This window comes from Bidens hawaiensis, unplaced genomic scaffold (genome assembly GCF_021521415.1).
Source record: "Bidens hawaiensis isolate Kalapana, Puna unplaced genomic scaffold, B.hawaiensis_p1.1 tig00014775_1, whole genome shotgun sequence".
Taxonomy (NCBI): Eukaryota; Viridiplantae; Streptophyta; class Magnoliopsida; order Asterales; family Asteraceae; genus Bidens; species Bidens hawaiensis.
In genome coordinates this window covers 1-12,075 of record NW_027492302.1, presented here as the reverse complement: position 1 = coordinate 12,075, position 12,075 = coordinate 1, and the positions used below count along the sequence as shown (strand labels likewise).

The 12,075-nt window shown below is 34.7% G+C and overlaps 2 pseudogenes across 1 annotated transcript; one reads left to right on the top strand and one right to left on the bottom strand.

Moving 5' to 3' along the window:
- The first annotated feature begins 3,873 nt into the window (after positions 1-3,873).
- On the top strand, positions 3,874-5,918 carry LOC143547664 (GRAS family protein RAD1 pseudogene; annotated as a pseudogene).
- A 5,217-nt stretch (positions 5,919-11,135) lies between these two features.
- Positions 11,136-11,996, bottom strand: LOC143547701 (uroporphyrinogen decarboxylase pseudogene; annotated as a pseudogene). The gene is made up of 2 exons (XR_013137821.1): positions 11,896-11,996; positions 11,136-11,806 (listed from the first exon to the last, which is right to left on the bottom strand). The product of XR_013137821.1 is annotated as a uroporphyrinogen decarboxylase pseudogene (transcript).
- Positions 11,997-12,075: the final 79 nt, after the last annotated feature.

Genomic DNA, 12,075 nt, shown 5'->3' with positions numbered 1-12,075 from the left:
TGCTGAGCTGGCGACACAGTGGATCTGGACTTATCTTAGCTGGATCTACTGATTTAAAAAGCGAGTTGAGCCGGTCTGGTATGTTTGATCCTCGTCTGCAGGCCAAAATCTCAAATGTGGTTGATGTTGCTTATGGAGGTCGGGACGGTTTCAGACTGACCTCCTCGCCCGTGTTTCTTGGGTAAACATCTCTTAAAAGTGAATTAGGGTTCTTGAGTTAGAGAGAATTTGGGAATTTAGGGTTGCATAATTTGGGAATTTATGTTTGTATAATATTTAAGTATAAACGTTGGTTATAATACACAACCGGTCCACGTAGGATGTCCATGTCATCTGATTTTGACAACTAGGAAGACACGTCAGATTTTATCTAACGGAGTTAGTACTCCGTTAGTCGCGGACTGGTGGATTCAACGTATGTGAAAGTTGGGACCGTTGCCAGCCAAAATGATAGTTGGGACCAGTGTCAGCAAAAATAAAATAGTTGGGTCCAATAAAAACCAATTTTCCTATATAATTTAATAAATTGTAATGTTATATATATAAGAATGTATAATAGGGATGAGAATTTTGTTTCAAATACTCGTACTCGTATTCGTATCGTACTAATACCGATTTAGCCTATTTAGCACGGGTATCGATACTCATTTTTGTTGAATTTCGGTACATGTGCAATCGGGTAGAGGTAAAGGTAAGATATGAGTATATTTGGTATTTTGTACCTGTTTGGATTATTCATATTTAATATATAAAACAAATTTTCCAACCATATTAGTAAAACATTTTTTCATTATTAGATAATATAACATCCAATAGTCGAATAAACAAGCATATCACTTAAAGGCGACGCCCGGATTAGAGTTTTTCAATACTATCTGATCATTAAATTGACGACCAATTTGGTACCTGTACTAACTTGGTACCATCACGTACATGTACTTGTACCGGTACTCGGACTAATTCAGGTTGTTTGTTACCCGTACCGGTACCGGTTTCAATATCATCGGAGATTTGAAAATAAAAAGGCAAAGCGGTACAAAAACTGGTACCGTACCGAAACACCCATGCATGTATCTAGACCATATCAAAAAATTCAGTACGGGTATTCGTACACGCCTTTATTGATATTCGGTACGGGACAATCAGGTACAAGTACAAATACGGGTACTTTACCAAGCGCAAACCTAGTCGGTAAGCATCTTTAGTTTGAAACATGAGGTCTTGGTTTCAAGACATGTATCACACAATAATTTATTTTTCAAAATTTTACAAGGTTCTATAGCCATGGAAAATGGACCATGGGTTATAACAAGAAAATGTATCATGGGTCATGATATAATAGAAAATAGTTGGCATGACAACTACTTAGCATCCTATGTGAATGTCTTAGTTGAAAACCACGTGAACAATAGGTCTTCTTTTAATAGTATAATCATATTATGTAAAATATGGTAAACCCTTACGGTATACGTTATGGATAGAGGTGTAAGTGAATCAAGCAACTTACGGGTTACTTGAGATTGTCTCACTTAAAGCTCAAATTAAGTTTAGTTTAAACGAGTTCGAGCCTGAAAATAAGCTTATTTAATAAACAAGCCGGAGCTAGAGCTTTAGTTTTTGAGGTAAAGCTAGTATGCGTGTATTGAGCCTACACAAATTTTATATAAATTTGTATAAATTATTACTGTATATAAAAACAAAATATATTATTACTTTTTATATTATATAGAATTTTTAATCTAGTTTAAAAGGTCATGCATAATAGTATTATAACTTCAAGATCTATCAATGTAGTTTTTAAAAGACTTAGTTTTGCAATTTAAAAGGGGGTAGCGACACAACTTATTGCATATTTGCCTTCTGTTTTGATGAGCATGAACTTAAAAAACTACTTATGAACAAAGCTCAAACTTTAGAAATAAAGTTTGAAATGAGCCAAACTTAAGCTCGATCTATTGTACATTAAACAAGCCCAACTAAGCTCGTTTACACCCCAAGTTTGTGGACAAAAAAGAGAGATTACTATAAAGTAAAACAACATATCTCACCTATCATCACATATAAATCAAAACCGACGTGACAAGCATCCAAAAAAGCGAACAAAAGGTATCCTCATGGATATTCCATTGATTAACAAAAAAGTTACTTTTGTTAATATATTAATTGTTTGAATAAATAGCCATTACCATATTTCTGAACCATAGTTTTTAACGAAATAATAATATGCTATACGATTGGCTTTCCAGTAGCAGAACAAGATTGGATACATAAAACATTACAAAATGAAACCAATTACAAAACCTTTTCAAACAAAGACAAAAGAGTATGTGTAGCAGTTGCCACTGTTAAAACATTTCACTACCACCACCACCCCAACAAAAACCATCATAGCACCGCCACTTGGTATCATTCAAACACAAGTCGTTACTCGTTAGGTCCTTAAAATCCAGACATATGTTTTTTTCTTTACTTGTGCAATTTAACATCACCAACTGAAATGCTAAATGGTAAACCATAAATAGATCAAAATGTTTAATTGTTTGATCTATGAACTTCAGGGTAATCAAAATCACATATTAATCTTCATGAACAAATTAAGATACAGGCCAAACAAAAAACAGTCAAAACACTAAAAATATGCACCATTCTAATTTACATCGGTGGGACCCTATGCACTACAATGCCTTTTGTCAATGTGCATTTAGACATTGCAAACCTTTCGGCAATAACCTTAGAACTAGGTATCAGATGAACTTTATATAGATTTTATTTATTTGATTACTTCCTAGCTTTCATACCTTTGTTATATTATGGTTACCTAGGATTCATACTTTTGGCACATCATCAAACCAAAAATACCTTGGTGTTTTTTTCTCTCAAAGACAAAAATCACTTTTACCCAATAGTTCATAGCTCAGACTAATATGGCTATAGCATACAAGTAAAAGCATCATAAGCCAGGCTTAAGGTTAATTATGTGGTCTGTTTTATATATTTAATGTATTTGAATTAAAGACAAATTCTTTTATTAGACTTTTATCAAAAATAGCCTAATAGCATAAACATATATAGATGCATTTCCTGTAACATCAACTTATAAAATTTTCTTCATGACCGGTATTCACATCATGCAGGCGTGTTTTATCAACATAGGTTTTAACGTTGAAAGCTACTCTAATTGACTTTCTAGTAAGACAGACTTTCAAACTTAGTGTGTGTGTGTTGGGGGGGGGGGGGGATACGTCAGCAAATATGACTAATTCACGGAGCTCACAATGTTCATAATTCATCCCTAGCATTTTGGAGATATCATGCTGTTAGCAAATCAAAACTATATAAACTATACTGATACCAATAAATTGCATAAGAATGACATCATGAAGGCTGAAGTTTATTTCCTTATTTTTCACATAAGCAGCATGTCCTGTTCATTTAAAATTAGGGACAAATAGGATACAACTTGTAACATACCCAAAGTACACTAAAATGGCATTTATGTTCTAGATAATCGCTAATTATATTATAACAAAAACAAGTTTCTTTACCAAATCCTCAAAAAGAGTCCACAACTAGATTTAGATAGTCCTAATTCCTAGATCACAGCTGCTTATGATATGAATTGCTACAAGACTACTTGACAGAAAACTTAAACCCAACACTTTGTACAAACACTTCACACACAACAAGCAAGTATGTTACATATATGCATAGCTAAAAACATATAAAATTTGTGACTCGCCAAAAACATTGGAATATGCTAGCCGTATTTCCTAGAAAAATATCACTAGAAGTTAAACTTTTAACATAATCAATTCAAAAGGGATTTACCAATCAAAAAATGAACAAAAAGTTCATAGAATACTATGATAACAAGAACGATGATGTTAACTCTATAAAAGCCCGTTGCACCTGGCTTATGGCTTTTTCAAAGCTTTACTAAATCTTTTCTAAACATTAGCAGAAGCATCTAAAAAGAAAGCTCAAAATGAGTCCACGTGTCTTCACACATCCAATTTACAGTAACCAAAGATACAATCATCTTAAAGCAGGCGTCAATGGAGTCGATTCAAGATTCAAACTTTGCGGTACAAAGAGAAAACAAGATGATGATCAGACACATACCAATATTAAAGAAACAAACTTCAGTCAAGATCATTCAGTATCTCCTTATTCTACCCAATGTTATCTATCTATTATCGACAATCCTAATTCCCCGTGGGACTTACTTAGCTTGTCTAACAAACCATGTAGCTATAAAAAGATGAAACGAACCGCAAGCATGCCTCAAACCGTTATGGATACTGGTCTGTTAGATGGAGTTAATGTAGCCATTCGTCGTACTAGCAGCACCAACAGCTTGCCAAAGCTTCGGTTTAGAGACCACGTATGGACGTACACACAAAGATACTTACAAGCCGAAGCGATTGAAGACGCAATGTCAGAAACCGGGCCTGTGAAAAATGAGGGAAATGTGGATGGTATGCATCTTGTTCAGTTATTAATCTCGTGTGCAGAAGCTGTCGCGTGTCGTGACAAAGCACACGCCACGAATTTTACTAGCCGAGCTTCGAGCCAACGCGCTTGTTTTTGGATCGTCTTTTCAGAGGGTGGCGTCGTGCTTTATGCAAGGGCTTACGGACCGGCTAGCTTTGGTGCAACCGCTTGGTGCGGTCGGGTTGGTTGCCCCCACGACAAACTTAAACGCAATCGGTTCGGAAAGGAAAGAAGAAGCTTTACGCCTGGTTTATGAAGTTTGTCCGCATATTCAGTTTGGACACTTTGTTGCTAACTTAACAATATTGGAAGCCTTTGAGGGAGAGAGTTTTGTTCATGTTGTTGACCTTGGTATGACCCTTGGTTTGCCACATGGACACCAATGGCGCGGGTTGTTAAACAGTCTAGCTAACCGTCATAGTCAATCGTTACGTCGCCTCAGGATCACTGCAGTTGGAACATGTGTTAACCGGTTCCATGTTATCGGAGACGAGCTAGAATCTTATGCACAGAGACTTGGTATAAATTTGGAGTTTTCATATGTGGAGAGTAGTTTGGAAAAGCTTAAGCCCGAAGACATTCAAACTTATGAAAATGAAGTTTTAGTAGTTAGCAGTATTCTCCAGCTTCACTGTGTGGTGAAAGAGAGCCGGGGGAGCGTTAAACTCGGTTCAAAAAATAATACACGGGCTCTCGCCAAAAGTGTTGGTTCTGGTCGAGCAGGATTCGAGCCATAACGGGCCGTTTTTTCTTGGACGGTTTATGGAGGCGTTGTATTATTATTCAGCAATATTTGATGCACTTGATGCAATGCTGCCTAAATACGACACTAGACGGGCTAAAATCGAACAGTTTTACTTTGCAGAAGAGATCAAGAATATAGTGAGTTGTGAGGGGCCGAACAGGGTGGAGAGGCACGAGAGGGTGGACCAGTGGCGAAGGAGGATGAGCCGAGCGGGGTTAGGCTGCACCGGTTAAGTTGGCGGCTCAGGCTAAGCAGTGGCTAGCAAAGGTTGAGGTTTGTGAAGGGTACACTATTGTAGAAGAAAAAGGTTGTTTGGTTCTCGGGTGGAAATCGAAGCCCATTGTGGCTGCTTCTTGCTGGAAATGCTAAGCAGGCAAATGTGTGATTCTCTAATAAAACAGTAAAGGTGATAGATTGTGGGAGGTTCGATGTAGCTACAATAAGAGCCAGATTAAAGTTTTTGAGTGTTGTGTGTTACAAAGGAAGAAAAGGAAATAAACTAGTTATTGATTTGTTTTGTAAAAATAGGGTGTGTGTATAATGTATTGATTGGCATTCTTTTAGAACTAACAGGATGGGAAGCAATTGTAATCAATCTTCAACTTCCGTGTAAAGAAATTATGGAAGTTGTGATTGTTGGTGATTTTAGTGTCATCACGCTATTTTGGGTAATTGGATTTACTTGACCAAATGAGAAGTCATAGTAACCATTGGTACGAGTTATGAACTGTGGAGTACACACTCGTTCAACTTCATTGTGACTTTTGTAAAAAAACCACTTTAAGGCTATGTTGTCAAAAGCCCTTCGATTATAAAGATTCAAAAATTCAAAGTAAATTGGTCTGTAAAATCCAAATATGGCCAGGAACCAGCCTAAAACATGTCAAAAAACCTCAAATAATGTTATGTTTATACTATGTGCCTTGCTTATCTCGAGCCCTCGCTTTATAAGCGCCTTGCAAAAAGGCCCAAGGCTCACCCTTTGCGCTTTGAGTGTGCCATGCGCCTTTGAAACTATGCTCTAAGGTCGTATAGGGTGAGCCCCTAGACCATAGGGGTTCCAATGAGACACCGCCCCCTTGGCGGGGTCCAGGGCAGTGCTCTAGCAGGGGGTCCGCGCTAGCCCCTCGACGGGGTCTAAAGGAAAACACCATTTGCTGGGGTCGCACACTCGCACTGGATGGGGTCCAAGTGGCAAAGCCCTCGATTTTGCCTTTACTGTGCTTCATCAGAAGCACATTAGATTTGCAGCGGTAGCAACTTTGAACTGCAGTAGCTACTGCCTACTTGTACTTGAGTTGCAGCATTGAAGTCAGGTAGCAGTTGCTACCGATAGTGATATTAATGTACAAGTGCTTCTTGAACAGACGCGACATTCGACAACATATATATAAGAAAATCAATTGGTCTTATTTTCACAATCGATTTTCAACTTGTCACAAACAGAACATCTTGCTCTTAACAACCGTTGATCTCAGGCAGGTGACAACTTCAGTTTTAGAAAGCAACCGCGAAAAGGTTTGATGGAAGTCCAAGATGCACTACTGTACTGTGTTTTCTTATTTTCAATTTGGTGCTATAATTTCTATCAAACTCCAAAACATATATGTGGTTTTGTTAAGCACTAAGATCAAAAAATCATTGATGCTAGTTGATCATGAATTCACTTTCATATTATCCGGATCATGTCCACCTACACACGTGCCAACATACATGAAAGGTGTGAAATAGATGTTTTGAATCAGTATAATCTTAATAACCTCTAGTTATCGAGCGTTGTATGTGAAATCCATATTTCTAGTTTGAACATCATTAACACTGTGTTCCTGAGTTTCATTTAACAAGGGGAGGGGAAGGAAAAGAGAGGAAAATATAAAATAATCATGTTTCAGAGATTTTTTAAGAAATGGAGGGGAGGGGGAAGGAGGGAAAATATTAGAAATTTAAGAATACTATCATCCTTCCAAATTGGAGAGATTATGAGAGAAAATATTTATGTCTAATTATAACTTTTATCAATTTCTAAATTACCCTTATATCTAACTCCATGTAATAGTTTACAAGGGTATAATAGAAAAATGTATCTTTCTTTTCTTCTTAACTCAGGAACACCAAAAATGTTTAATTTCCCTTCTTTTTATTTCTTTTTCATTTAACTACTCACTTATTTTTCACATAGCACATTACCTAGGAGTCTAAGACACAAAAGATGACCTAGACCCAATCGTATTCATTGATCGACATCTACTTCAATTAAGTGAAAGTCTTCATATAATCATGTAATAGAATCAGGGCTGGCTCCGAAGATTTAAATATCTTGGCCGAGCCGAAATAAAAGGCCCATAGGCTTTCAAGAATAGTGAAATATGTAAGCTAATTTATCTAAATGACGTTATGGATACAAGCCAAATATTTTTAAGTTTATTATGATTAATACCTGTTTTATTGAAAAAAATGAATATGTGTGTGTATATATATATATGTATATAAATATAGGGTTTGGATCAAATACAAATAAAATTAATGTGCTAAACATGAGAATCAAGTAGAGTAATTATCATAGAGTAATTATGTACTATATGATAATTACTCTACTTGATTCTCACGTTTAGCACGTTAATTTCATTTGTATGTTAACCTTCCCCTATATATATATATATATATATATATATATACACTAGCATAAGTGCCCGCGCGTTGCGGCGAGATCATATTAAGGTGTTGCCGATGACGTGTTTGTTGGTATATCCGTAGGACCAGTTGGATCAGTCGAACCAGAGTCAAGAACCAGATAAGTATATATATTTTTTATATAATTTAGTATATAAATTAATATTGATGAACCGTTAAATTGAATAATACCATAAACTTTGTTTAGAGTAAAACTAACTGAAGTATTATCCTTGACTTCCTTGATCATGAACTAACTTGATAACATTATCTACCATTGTTGGACGCTATGAACGTCTTACCCAAATATTTTTAGTTACATGAATCAATAATCAATTAAATATACCTTAACAGAATGATTAAGCTACATTTAATATTTTGGTTTAATATTTTCAACCAACTGATAAACCCAAGAAAATGGTTTTCATACACTTAAAAACCAACATATACCTGGACTTTTGTCATTCTCTCTTCTTTATTTTGAGCAAATGTGACATAAAACGGTTTATTTCCATTATGAATTTCAATGTTACTTGGTTTGATAACAACTATTTTCTTATCCATACCCGTAAATTATATTTTAAGTCTAATGTATAGTCAAATTATATTAATTACTTTGCACGGTTAAAATGTATATTAACATTACACATTTTAGTTTAAAATGCCACTTAGGGTGTGTTTGTTTCACAGAATTCGTGGGAATTCAAAGGAATTGGAATTAAAATCCCATGACATGGCGTGTTTCTTTCGTTGGAATTGGAATCTTAATTTCATTTTGGTGTGTTCGGTTCAAAGAATTGGAATTGAAATTCAATTCCTTCAAATTCCTTTAAATACATGGATTTCAAATCCTTCCAAAATGTGGAGGAATTCAAGGAAATTCATTGGAATCTTATCTCGAGTTTTTTTTAACGAGAACAACGAATAAAACATTTTAGCCATTTTACTTTTTTGTTTTTAATTTATTTTTTGAGTTATGAATTTTTTATTATTATTTTTGAATATTTTAAGGGGTTTTTGATCTTAATATAAAACCCATAAAAAAATTCAAATAAAATTAAGAAAAATCATAACGCAAAATATAAATAAAAAACAAAAAATCTAAAAAAACTAAAATATTTTCGCTGTTATCATTGTTAAAAAAAACCTTCTTGATTTCTATTCATTTGTCAAACGAACACACTATAATGTATTTGGATTTCAATTCCCCCCAATTCCAATTCCTATTGGAATGTTCATATTCCATATCCAATTCCTTTAAATTCCAAATCCTATGCAAATTCCAATTTCATTCCATTCCATTCCTTGAAACGGACGCGCCCATAGAGTTTGAGAAGCTATTTAAGGAATTAAATGAAACAACGAAAGACCATATACTATTTTCATTGTTTTCCAATATTACCTATTAAATTATCTCAACTCATATAAATATAAATTTTAACAAAACCTTAAAAATAATTAAGCAACAAAGCGACAATTGTATCAAACTCAAAAACAATTCTTTACGTAATCCAACCTGCCTTATGTGACATATTGTTGTAGAGATTATTTTCAACCGGCGTGTGAAAGGCGTCGTACACCTGATGGGTTTATGCTAATACAAGTCGCATTGGGTCCGCCAATTATGTTTCAAATATCAACACCCTAAACTTTAATCTATTTATCGACTTGTATTCATTTTTATATGTTCTTTTACTATTATCTCAGCAGTTGCCCATGGATTAAAAGATTAATGTGTGCAAAATTGAGGAAAATTCAAATCAACGAAACAAATTAACACACTTATAAAATAACTCGTTTTGACCCGAACCAGGTTGACAACTTTTTAAAATGGCCCGCTTTGACTTGAACCAAATCGATACCTTTTTAAAACAACCAATTTTGAGCCAAACCAAATCGTTACGATTTCAAAAAGACCCGTAAAGACCCGAACCAAATCAATACGTTTTTATATTGATTTGTTTTGAGCCAACCAAATCGACATGCTTTTAAAATGACACCTTTCAAACGAAATTTAAATTGCCTTATAAAATGACCCGTTTTACGGTATTCGAGTTAACACACTTTTAAAATGACTTTCTTAAACTGGTCGTGTTACGTGGCAGGGATACTAATTGTTTTGTGTAGGCTATCCTTCGTTTGCAGTCGACGTTCCGGCAAAGTGTGTCCGTCGACATCTGAATGTTTCGATCTGGTTCGATTCATGGTCTCATCTTATAATACCTAAGGAGCTAATGAAACTGTCTCAGTTCCCCAACAATGCACCAAAAAATCAACTTCCGTTTATTATTATTATTATTATATGGTTCACAAGGAATGCATCGAATTCAATACACATGGTATATTCTAGATCATGAATATAATTGTCCATTCAATCTATTACAACATACGTTGTGTATATGTGTAATTATCAAATAAACCTATCAAATTATATTTCTAATCATGAAGATAATTATATTACCCTGAACCCTAACTTCTATTCTAGCTAATATCACCTTTTTAAAGTTGTTAATTTAACTCACAAGACAATTATATAATATCCATCTATTTGATTCACGCCCCGTGTATTTGTTGTATTATAGGAATGAAGACATGTAAAAGCTCTAAAAAAAATTCTTAACATGCTCATGCTATATGTTTTATAATATAGTATAGATATAGTAACTATAGATATAGATAATATAGATTATATATATATTTGAGTATTTTTATCTTATATGAACTTAATGTGATAATGTAATTAATAATTATTATATGCACTTAATGTAGTTATTAAATTATAAATATCATTAGTTAAAAGACCATAAATCTTTTGTATCTTCTAAGGATGCAAGAGTAATTTTATAAAATGTGAAGCTTAATCAACTTGTATCAAACGCTTTGAATACGAATCGAGTGATTGTCAAATTACTTTTCCTACCCAATTATGAATTGCCATTTTTGTCCTTGTCATGTAATTATGAAATTACTCAATTGTCCATCACTGTTCCTTTATATATATATATATATATATATATATAGATATAGATATAGAATATAGATATAGATTTTCAACTTGTGTACGACCCGCCCTACTATAGCTCGTTTCATCAAGAAACACCATTATAGGCAACTCTTCTTTAGTTGTTGAGTTACTTGTAGAGCAAGGTGAAAGTTGTCTCATTATTGAGTTATGGATACGATTAGCTTTTATTTTCAACATTATAATGAAAAACCATTAAGCCAATTCCCAAAGTTACTTAAATATATTGGCCCAAATCATAAATAGTTAATGTAAGATGGAAAGAATGAACAACATGTGACATATTAAACTAAAGTGCAATGCAACAATACTAACATGTAACAAATAATTTAAAGTATTGTCTACAAAAAGCACTCTTTTTAGTACCTAAGACTTTTAGCGACCTCAAAATAATGAGCAACATTTTCTTCTGGTGTGCCTACAACAATCCCATGACCAAGATTCAATATATGTTTACATTTCCCTGCTTTCTTCACAGTATCATGTATCCTATTGGTGATGAAATCTTTTGACCCGAACAACACACCCGGGTCTATGTTCCCTTGAACCGCTATATCAGAACCTAACCGTTTCCTGCCTTCAGCCATATCCACGGTCCAGTCCAAACTAACCACATCCACCCCGGTCAAAGGTAGCCATTCCAACAACCCACCTGACCCACTTGCATAAAGAATTAAATGAAGATCCGGGTGAGTTTGTTTAACCGTGTCCACGATTCGTTTCAAGTAAGGCAAACTGAATTCTTCAAAGTCAGTCGGGCTCAGCTCGGTGGCCCATGAGTCAAAGATTTGAACTGCTTGTGCACTATTGTCGGCTTGGTATTGAATGTATGTAGCCATTGAGGTTGTGAATTTTTCAAGCAGTGCGTGTAGGACCTGCAATAGTGAACCGACTGAGTCACTAACATTTAACTTATGAAATATGAAATTTTGAATTATAATAATATAATGTAATAAATAATCACCTTAGGCTGTGAGAAAGCAAGCCTCTTAATTTTGGAAAAGTGCTTTGATGATCCGCCTTCGACGTAATATGATGCTAGAGTAAAAGGAGCACCAACGAAATCTACAAATTTCCAACACTACCAAAAGTGTTTGTACAAATTTCCAACACTACCAAAAGCGTGCTTAGTTTAGTCCGAACT